Source organism: Calonectris borealis, chromosome 2 (genome assembly GCF_964195595.1).
Source record: "Calonectris borealis chromosome 2, bCalBor7.hap1.2, whole genome shotgun sequence".
NCBI lineage: Eukaryota > Metazoa > Chordata > Aves > Procellariiformes > Procellariidae > Calonectris > Calonectris borealis.
The window spans coordinates 74,383,703-74,389,226 of record NC_134313.1 but is presented as its reverse complement, the minus strand read 5'-3'; the positions used below and the strand labels follow the sequence as shown (position 1 = coordinate 74,389,226).

General features: G+C 48.4%; 1 long non-coding RNA gene across 1 annotated transcript; it reads left to right on the top strand.

Annotated features, from left to right (window-relative positions):
* The first annotated feature begins 823 nt into the window (after positions 1 to 823).
* On the top strand, positions 824 to 2,393 carry LOC142078231 (uncharacterized). Its single transcript, XR_012672161.1, has 2 exons — positions 824 to 868; positions 2,042 to 2,393. It is a non-coding gene; the product is annotated as an uncharacterized LOC142078231 (long non-coding RNA).
* The last annotated feature ends 3,131 nt before the right edge of the window (positions 2,394 to 5,524 follow it).

Genomic DNA, 5,524 nt, shown 5'->3' with positions numbered 1-5,524 from the left:
CTTCCTGGGTCTAATGGGGCTATGTGTTTTAACACTTTTTTCCTTCATACCGGTATTTGAACTGGGTCACACACATTCCTCTTAAGATGACATTTTAAAGCCTATTTATAGAAACTCATCCTGTCTGCCACATCTTGTTGCAATTAAAATTTGATCTTGAAGCAAGACAGAAGGATGCAAGTGGGGGGACCCTGCGGTACCAGCTACTGATGATCTATTAAAAGTTTATGCTGCACTTTGAATGCAAGGGAAGGCTTGCAGGAAAACACCAGCACAGGAACACTGCCCTGAAAACCTGCAAAGCCTCCTTCTGCAGCAGGAGAACAGGCCTGGACACCTCCTCCCATGCCACCGGCACACCGTGCTCCCTCCAGCCTCCGCCTGCTGGGAGTCACTTCCAGCTCTGCCGGCCCTGCCGTTCACACGCCTTCTGCCTTTTTGTGCAATGCTTATTGCCCCATTTCTCTGGGTTTTTCAGAATGCGAGACCACTGTCTAGTTTAGAACAAGCTTTCCCATTTCAGACTTTTATTTCAGCCAAGGTCTTTGTGGATTTCTGTTTCAAATGTGCTTCTGGGACACAGGTAGTTTCTTCCGAGCGTTGCTGAACTCGGGAATCCCGGCTGGTTTGGGATATTTAATCAACTCCCACGTCCCTCCCTTCCAGCCCAGTGACTCCAGTTCATGTCTCCCATCCCCGGTGATCTCAGCCTTCACAGTATTTACTGCCACTTCTCCTTTCCACAGGTCTCCTGCCTGCAACGTTACCTCTGGCTGCCCCCCAAGTCCTCCAGGCCCCCCCCAAGGAGGACTGAGCTCTCTTCCGCATCGCCGACTGGCTGAGAGCGACGTGTGTGGACATGAGCCGGGTAAGAGATGAGGGAAAATCGGGGGAGGAAGGAAGGACAGAAAGGTTGAAAGGCCTAAAGAGATAATCTGTGAATTTATAGCTGTTGCACCCTCTTGCAAAAGAAAGTGCCTTACTTCAGGCTGCATATGGTGCGGCTCACACTTTAAAACAGTTGTGCTTTTCTGAGAAAGGCAGAGAGACCTGCCTTGGGGCAGCTGGACACTACCTCTGGTCGACCTCCATTTCCACACAACTAGACAGTACCGTAATATCTAGTGACCCCCTGCCCTCTCAAGTGAGACTGAAATCAGCCAGCTGGTTCAAAACCCACTGGAGAATTGGTGGAGAAAACTTGCACCGTACCTATGTAAAATAAAACCACCAACACTGTAGCTGCTGGTGCCCTCGCCCAGCATTGATGGTGGGAAGCGAGACGATTCGGGAGCATTGCCCCGGGCTGCCAGAGCGCAAGCCTGATTTTGAAACCACAGCTGCACCTCATCTCAACAGGCACTCAGAGCTGCCAAAACACGTAACCCAAATTTCATACCTGGCCTGAAGAACAGAGAGACACTTGGGCATCTCCACCCTCACTCCTGGGGCTCTCGCTGCCCTCGGCCCTGCACCTCTCCTCGCCTTGTCCTACCCTCCAAGGTGACAGCAGCCCCCTCCTGTCCTCCCTGCTCCTGCATCCCCCGGTCTCCCCATCCCGACCCTCCTCGGCAATTGTGCCCGTCCACGCGCTGACCTGAGCCCCCCGTCTCCCCCTTCTGCCTCTCACGTTACCCCAGACTGCCATGTTCCCTCCTGCGTGCACACACACTCTCACATTTCCTTCCTCCATTCTTCTGTCTCTGAAGTTAGACAATTTTAATGTTTTTATGTTAATTGCTTTTGAATAACAGCCTTTCTGGAAAACAAAAGGTTTCCCAGAGTACTGGTTTCTTTGGAAACGTTCCCATGGCCAACTACAAGCTGAAATAATAACAATAATAGGAAAATTTCCATGTAAGTATGTAAGACTTTTTTCAACAACTGGAAAAAAAGTTGTGGGGTTCTCTTTGGTTGTTTGGGGTTTGGGTTTGGTTTGTTTTTTGACATTTTCGGGCCAGTTTCCCCCTCTAGCCTCCCAATCCCGCACTCCCGCCAGGAGAAAGGCATAATGCGGAGTCTCGCTGTGGTCCGCTTCAAGACAGGGAGAGGCAGTGACCCTGCTTACCGAGAGCACCCTCGATGCATACGAGCGAGGAGCTGCGTGGAAAGGCTGCCTGCCTTGGCTGGCATTCCTCTGTTGTTAAAGAGCACAGGAAATGATGGACATTTCTAAACCGGAAAAATTTGCAAGCAAGCTTCGGCTAACCACAAGAAACTAAAGCACACGGCAAGAATCACAAGGCTCATGGCAGAAGGGGAAAAGCTGACAACTTTTGATTCATGGACTGTTAAAGGTTATGATGCTGCCATATAATACTATGGAAACGAAACCACGGTTTTAAACACTAAGCAGGTAGCTGCTTCAGCAAATAAACCCAGGTTTCACTCTTTTTCATGTACTTGTGTGTGAGGTGGTGGTGAAATTGGGCTGGTCTCAAAGAGGCAGTGACACTTTGGGGTGGGGAAAAGGGGTTGTGAGGGCCAACTCACTTGCAGAGCCGTACAACCCCTCTCTCACTTGCCTGGAGCTAAGCCATTTGGAGTACAAGCCTGCCAAAGCCTGCCTTAATCTGGCTCCCATCTCCCTGATCTTCTGGAGCTTTCTAATGTCCCCTTCCACCTTTAGAAGGTGAGGGTCCAATGACAGTATATGGGCAGTGGCACAAACTGAGCCAAGGGCTACCTTACAGCCAGCGCGAGTGGGTGAAAGATTATCAACCACATAGATGCAATCCTACCTTTTTGCCTTTTGCTCTGATAGCCAGAAACATGAAGATTTTCCTCTCTCTTGTTGCTTTTCAGCTTGTCCTGTCTTCCTCTGTTATGCTCCAGTTTCACAGGCTTCTTAAAAAAAGAAAAAATCATTTAAAAGGTGCTGTAACTGAAGACATTACACACTATCTCATTTCAGTGTAGGCTTTTTCTCACAGCATGCACATAATGTTGGTTAACTACTAAAATACCACAAAAAGTACCACCATCTCATATGTTGAGCTGGCAGAGAGAGAGGAAAAGCAAATCAAAACCTCACTTCCACCAGTGACTGGCACGCTTAGGGGCTTGGCAAGGAAAGCCATTGCTGAACCATCTTCTGCCGGCGCAGAGATTTCCCCTGTGGTGGCACTGGCGCAGCTGTGCCTGCGGACGTTTGCATGTGGGGCTGTCAGCAAAGAGGGGGGAAAGGGAAAGAGGGTTTGCTCGTGGGCCCACCTTCGTACCAAAGACCTCATGGCATGCACAGGGTAGAGGAAGATAAAGCAGAGGAGCATGGTGGGACTTGGTGCTTTACAAATCTTCACCTTCTGACAGGGCTAAGGGGCTTCACGAAGGTTTCCAAGCATGCTGCCACACAAAGGTGTGCTGGGAAGAAAGTCAATGGAGTCCTCCACCCAACTTTTCTCATGACCAGTTCTTTTAAATCACAGAGGGCATGAAAAGGGAGGAAGAAAGGAGTCCAAAGTAACCTCAGGGGGGAAAAAAGGAAAGGAGTACTTGCAACTTGGAAGAGAGAGAGCCCCAGCAAAGAGCAGCTGTTACAAAATAAGCCCCAAAAGGCTGCAGGTGCTGGTTTCCTCCAGGTTTAAAGCAACAGCTTGCAGCAAGGCTGCTGGAGCTTGCAGGGACCCTCAGAGCCAGGCAGGGACCATCAGCTATTCTCAGCCTAGCCTATCAGCTTGAGCACAAAAACCAGCAGATATGTTTTTACTCCTTTCAAAAAATATTTTCTGTATTCCGTGATAGCCTTGATCCGCCTGCTGAGTAAAATTTTCATGAGGTTTGTGAAGCTGTCTGTCTTCATTCCACCTGCAGTGGTAAAGCAGCCTTCCCCGGAAGCCAGGTGAAAATGTGGTTCCTAAAATGGGGATCCATACAAACAGTATTTTGAGACTGAGCCAGTTATTAGAAAGGAGTTTCCATTTCCTTAGACGTACAGTGCACTATGTTAAAAAGGAGACAAACAGCTTGCCATGAGCCCGCAATGCTTGTTTGATACCCACTGCCTGTGCACGCGTGCAGAGTTGAGCCGCTGAAAGGATGGTAAGGCACAGAGGGATCACAGCACCTGCCGCGTGGAATTCTGTTATGTCAGTTCAGGCCCTATTCTCTTCTAATACGTGGAGCTCTGCATCCAAAAGCCCTCAGTAAAAAATTCCTTGCCCAGATCCACTGACCTATGTAGCCTCTGCTTGTTCCAGTAGAAATTGGGTGCGGATGGACAGACAGAGATGCTATAGACCCTGATACTCAGCAGACCATTTACACAGACACCAGGGTTCGTATTCCCAAAGGTACCCAGGCATTTTGTACACGCTGCCCGTCACAGGGGTCAGCTTCCTAACTGCTGAGGGCCCCTATTCCTGTAATGGCTTTCTCCTTTCAGATCCCAGCAAACAGGGGGCTGGTATCAATGTATACCTTAATTTTATGTCTCTGAGCAGCATGTAGAGTAAAGGTGGATCCCCAAGGTTTGCAACAGGTAAGTGAAAGTTGGAAGGAAGAGTCAACTGAAAAGACAAATAGCGGTGAGCCTGAGGTTACGAGCCTACAGCTGCTGAGCAAAAAGCATTCATTCAGAGATGGGAAAATAAACAGAAAAATCTATACACTGTCCCTCTATGCTGCACATATCCAGATGAAAATAATTAAAATGCATCTCACTGCCTGTTGTGCAGATTTAACAAAGCATAAATGCAGTGTGCTCCTCTACTACTCTGGAGGCACGGAGGAGGGATGAATTAATGTCAGACACTGAAATAGATGAAGCAGCCACTTTGGCTTTGCAAACTAGCATGAAGCAGCGTGAGACAACCACCAGCCATGTGTAAGCACCACTGCGGAGCACAGGCTGCCTCTTGGCTGAGCCGAGGTCCACCATCAAGAGAGCACAGAGGGGCAGGCTGCTCCTGCAGCTGGATCTGCACAGCGGCAGTGCCCGCTCACTGCAAGGCGGGGAAATGTGGAAAGTGGCGATCGTGCCTGAAGATGTGTAGAGATCAACAGCAGAGAGGGACTTCAGTGTAACGATCTTCATCACCGTAGGATTTTGCTCTTAATCTCCCCCACTTGCCAAAAGAAGCTATAACCATCTCACGTTATTTCAGTTGGGGCTGTCTAGATGCTGTCAGCAAACTGTTGGAGGTTCTTGCAACTGAGGGATAAGCAGCTTTTATGCAGAAAAAGCTGGCACTTCAAAATTTTTAAAAACTTAATTCAGACATCAAGCAAGGAAGTCTTTAAAAGCTGCCACTGATGCAGATTTTGTGTAAAGAATGACTGCTTTTCCCTCAAATGGCAGAAAGGTAAAGAAATGGCACTCTCCCCCCCCAGCGCGCTGAAAGCAGCTATGGGCTAAAGCTGTCAATTCATACTCAGCTTAAAAAAGAAATTGAACGTAAATGCAAAAATACAAAAATGTGTTGGATGACATACGTTAAAAAAAAAGGTTGGCAATACTTTCTACTAATTACCGTTACATACAGCGAGTAATGAATGTACAGCTCTCTGAGACTGCATTACTTAG